Genomic DNA, 5,000 nt, shown 5'->3' with positions numbered 1-5,000 from the left:
GGGTCGCTGCTTGGGCAACAGCTTCGCCGTCGGAGAAATGAAATACACGGGTCGCTGCTTGGGCAACAGCTTCGCCGTTGTGGAAATGAAATGAGGTGTCGCTGCTTGGGCAACAGCTTCACCATTGGAGAAAATACGGGTCGCTGCTTGGGCAACAGCTTCGCCGTTGGATGAACTCAAAAATATGGTCACGGGGTCCGCTGCTGGGGCACAGCGGTCACCCCTAGGTACGGGTCGCTGCTTGGGCAACAGCGTCGCCGATGGAAGAAATTACGGGTCGCTGCTTGGGCAACAGCGTCGCCGTCGGAGAAATGAACTCTACGGGTCCGCTGCTGGGGCACAGCGGTCGCCGGTGGTGAAAAAAAAAATGAAAGGAGTACGGGTCGCTGATGGGGCACAGCGTTCACCGTGACTCGAAATGAACTCGAAAGCCACGGGGTGCTGAAGAGGGCACAGCGCAAACCCCGATTGGCGACCGCGTGGGGACGGCTCGCGCGTCCGTGTTCCCGGCGATAACGGTGAGGTTTCTGGTGCGTGCGACCGGCGATTGACCGGAGGCTAAGGTACTGCGGGTGGTGGACCCCACTCGTCCAAGGCCCCTCCGCGTCAGGGCTGACCATCGTCACTGTCACTGCATCCGCTCCGGGGCTCGTGCGTGCGAGTGGGCGTTCTCGGTCAAAGAGGTATAGTGAAAGTGTGAGGGGCGGCTGTTCGAGCCGTGTACCGAACAACGGAGAGGTTTCTGGCGCGTGCGATCGGCGATTGGCCGGAGGCTAAGGTACTGCGGGTGGTGGACCCCACTCGTCCAAGGCCCCTCCGCGTCAGGGCTGACCATCGTCGCTGTCACTGCAACCGGACGGTCACGGTCCGTGCGGTCGTCTCGCTCTCTTAAAGAGCAGTGCGACAAGACGGGCCAGGGTATAGTGCTTGCAAAGCCGGGATAACGGTGAGGACATAGTGCGTGCGACCGGTGATTGGCCGGAGGCTAAGGTACTGCGGGTGGTAGACCCCACTCGTCCAAGGCCCCTCCGCGTCAGGACTGACCATCGTACTTTATCTGCATCCGCCTCGGTCGCGTGGGTGCGGCTTGGCACGTATGACCACGTCACGCTAAAGACAACGGGGGCAGTGGAACTGAACGTGCGCAGCATAACGAAAGCCGGGATAACGGTGAGGACATAGTGCGTGCGACCGGTGATTGGCCGGAGGCTAAGGTACTGCGGGTGGTAGACCCCACTCGTCCAAGGCCCCTCCGCGTCAGGACTGACCATCGTCACTTTATCTGCATCCGCCTCGGCCTAGTATGTAATGTGGCGGTCGTCTCGCCCGTGTCTTCTGTCGGCAGGGTATAGTCGTGTGGAGGGATGGCTCGTGCGAGCTCGTGGACTGAACAACGGAGAGGTTTCTGGCGCGTGCGATCGGCGATTGACCGGAGGCTAAGGTACTGCGGGTGGTAGACCCCACTCGTCCAAGGCCCCTCCGCGTCAGGGCTGACCATCGTGCTGTCACTGCAACCGGACGGTCCCCCGCGAGCGCGTTTCGTCTCGCTCTGGCCAATTGGAGAGCCGTGACAACAAGAGCGATGCGTCTGACTCATTCGAGGTCACGGATAACGGTGAGGACACGGTGCGTGCGACCGGTGATTGACCGGAGGCTAAGGTACTGCGGGTGGTAGACCCCACTCGTCCAAGGCCCCTCCGCGTCAGGACTGACCATCGTCACTGTCTCTGCATCCGCCCGGCTGAGTTTGTTCAGCGGTCGTCTCGTTCACGTTCCACACAACCGCGCGTCGGTTTGGGATAGCTGGGTCGGCGAGACGCCGAGAGAAGAGAGTGCGTTCGAAGCTGGATAACGGTGAGGACTGGTGCGTGCGACCGGTGATTGGCCGGAGGCTAAGGTACTGCGGGTGGTAGACCCCACTCGTCCAAGGCCCCTCCGCGTCAGGACTGACCATCGTCACCTTATCTGCATCCGCCCGGTGGGGATCTGCACCGTCGACCCAAGCATGAAAACCCTCGTGTCGGTTCGGGCGAGAAAAAAGAGTTCAAGGGAAAAAGGCAACGATTTCACCATTCGAGTTCATGTGGAGGACAAAAAGAGGACAAAATGGAAACGAAATGACCATGAGTTCATCGATGGAAATGAGGACAATACTGACGAATATGGAGAGTTCTAAAATTTTGCCAAATGACACCGATGGTTGACGAGAATCCCTAAGCCACGGGGTGGGATACAAACCTGAACTAAAGACCTGCCATAGTCCGGTTTTTTTTCCCAAAAAGGGCGCATGTGGACGGAGGGCACACATGGAAACCTAACCACCAGCCGAGCCATTGCCGGAGGAAATATAACGATATGCCAAATACCATAGCCTTTGGGACAAAGCCGATTCTTGGAGGACAACAAAAATGAGACATGGTACTTGGTGAAGCACCGGACATATGGAGCCACAGGGGCCAGAAAAAGAGCCGATAGTACAGGGCAAGATGTGATGTGACGGTAACGGACATGTGTTAATGATGGTGGACATGTGTTACGAGATGAAATGCTTGGAAATCACGTAAAGAACCGATGCGTGAATGAAAATGAAAACAGATCATGTTGGGACCAGGTTGGGAACCCCTCCACAGTCTGCGACAAAAAAGCTTCCCGTGTGGGATTATTCCGGTAATAAGAAGGGAGTCAGGTGCCCGGTACCTGTACGCCACTATGAAGGCCTCTGGTGGTTGTACGCTGGTTTAAAGACTCGATTTACCCCCGCCTTGACAAATCGAGCGCCACAAAAAGTTGCGCCGTAAAAGGGCCCTGACTTTCCTTGTTGGTTCGGGTTGGCATCGCCGGGGCTTGTGAGATAAGTGCCTATTCTAGGGGGATGGAGTACACAATCTCTACGACCTCTTTGGTGCCTCTGGGTGGTTCAGGCCCGTGGGAAAAGCCTCAGAGCCGCTTCCTTGAGGAGCCGCGGGTGACTCACGGGTTACGTCATCGCCTGGAGGTGTCGGGAGTTCTTTGTTTTGTTTTGCGAAAAACCCCCGTCACGAGAAACTGTGCTTCTTCTCGGTTTGTTACGGTTGCACGCAGGTGCCGCCGGCCGTTCCCACAGTTTTCTCGTCGTGTCACCGGGCTGCTTGCGGCTATCGGTAGATGCACTGTGCACGTCTCCCTGCCACGAAAGGAAGGAGTGAAGGAAGGTTGGCAAATAACCGAATCGATCGCGTGACAAGGTACAGGGCGATCGCACGTATTGACGTGAGGCATAACGAGAGGGGGTTGGGCCTAGGGCCGGCCCCGGAGGTATCCGTCCCTGTCGATTCTCTCTCTGGGTTGACGCGCAAGAGCACGGGCATGGCAGTCCGCGCGTGCGTCCCCGGGCTAGTCTCCGGCAGCGGCGTTCCGCCTCTTAGGGTAGTCGGGCGCCGAATCCCTCCCTCTCGCCCGGACCGGACTTTCGAAGGCTCATGTAGATGGCACTTATAGACGTGTCGGGGCCCGAGAAACAATGGTCCCGCACCGCCGAGGCCGGAATGGTTACAGTTTACTGTAACCGCTATAGTCAACGTAAAGGGGTGCACGTTGCCCGTCTCTGATGCGATGAAGGTTCGGGAAGATCGATTCGATGGACGGTGGTCGAGCCCGGATCCATTACGGCGACCACCACGGACAAGGTACCCGGTTCCGCTTTTGCTCGTCTGGCGCGTGCCAACAAAACGGGGGTATATGGGTTGCCACCCGGCCCGGTCTTGTGCTACGCTCGGAGTGTTCTGGGGTTCGGGAGCCGTGGGAAAAGCCTCAGAGCCGCTTCCTTGAGGAGCCGCGGGTGACTCACGGTGCTACGTCACCGCATTCCTCCGAGGACAGTAGTTACGCCGGATCACCGGTCCCATTACCTGGCCTTCGGCGACATCTCAACGCTCACCCCTTGGGCCCCACTTTACCCAAGTCGGGATGAACCTAGGATGGGGGGAGCTCTTGATCGACCCTAGGCCCCACCGCCTAACTCAGCCAAATCAGGGGTGGATAAACCGTGCCCGCCTTGGGAGCAATAGACCTTCCGATGCTTTGCCAACTCAGGTGTTGCGATCTTGAAAGGTGTCTCCGGGCATCACTGCTCTACATGGGTGGCCGGGCAGCGGGGGGCTGACCCGGGCGGCCGCCTGGAGATGTCGGGAGGCACCTGTAGACAACTCTCAGCGGTGGATCACTCGGCTCGTGCGTCGATGAAGAACGCAGCTAGCTGCGAGAATTAATGTGAATTGCAGGACACATTGATCATCGACACTTTGAACGCAACTCGCGGCCCCGGGTCCCTCCCGGGGCCACGTCTGTCTGAGCGTCGCCTGACATTCAATCGGGCCCGACCGCGGCGGTGAGGGGCGGCACCGTTCCGCGGCGTGGCCCGCGACTGGGGATGCAAGATCGGGGAAAGTGTTATGCCAGCACGCACCCCGACCCCCTAAGTAAAGCCAGATACGGGGCTCGTCCATGCCCGTACAGAGAAGTGGTCGAGAGAGCGAGATTTCGGGGAACATGCATATGTGAGCGAGGCATGTCTTTGAGATCCACAAAGACCTCACAGTCCGCGGTCACGAGGCGGTCATTTGGATAGTAACCACCGACCCGTGAGTGTCCCTCCGCAAAATGGACTGGATCCGAGGCAAAAACAACACGGACCGAAGGCGCCGGCGCGTGGTGCGCGGACACCCGCGTCGGCAGGGCGATAACCGAAAAAATGAAATAAAAGGATCTCCTCCCCGAATCTCAATCGATCGAACCGCGGCTTTTATGGTTCCGACCTCAGATCAGACGGGGCTACCCGCTGAATTTAAGCATATTACTAAGCGGAGGAAAAGAAACTAACTAGGATTCCCCTAGTAGCGGCGAGCGAAGCGGGAAAAGCCCAGCGCTGAATCCGCTGCCCCTGGCAGGCAGTGGAAATGTGGCGTAAGAAAGGTACCACTCACTTTGCGCCCCGAAGGGCCTGAGTCCTTCTGATGGAGGCT

At 58.3% G+C, this 5,000-nt stretch overlaps 2 non-coding genes across 2 annotated transcripts in view; both read left to right on the top strand.

Moving 5' to 3' along the window:
• Window positions 1-4,182: 4,182 nt before the first annotated feature.
• LOC144192989 (5.8S ribosomal RNA) lies at window positions 4,183-4,336 on the top strand. The gene has a single exon (XR_013325533.1). It is a non-coding gene; the product is annotated as a 5.8S ribosomal RNA (ribosomal RNA).
• Window positions 4,337-4,789: 453 nt separating this feature from the next.
• Window positions 4,790-5,000, top strand: part of LOC144192983 (28S ribosomal RNA) — a 4,793-nt gene continuing 4,582 nt past the window's right edge. The window contains exon 1 of the ribosomal RNA XR_013325528.1: window positions 4,790-5,000. This exon is cut by the window's right edge and continues 4,582 nt beyond it. This is a non-coding gene — a ribosomal RNA (28S ribosomal RNA).

The sequence above is a fragment of the Stigmatopora nigra genome, unplaced genomic scaffold (genome assembly GCF_051989575.1).
Source record: "Stigmatopora nigra isolate UIUO_SnigA unplaced genomic scaffold, RoL_Snig_1.1 HiC_scaffold_39, whole genome shotgun sequence".
In the NCBI taxonomy this organism is placed as follows: Eukaryota; Metazoa; Chordata; class Actinopteri; order Syngnathiformes; family Syngnathidae; genus Stigmatopora; species Stigmatopora nigra.
The sequence above is the reverse complement of the archived record's forward strand: the minus strand, read 5'-3'. Positions and strand labels throughout refer to the sequence as shown.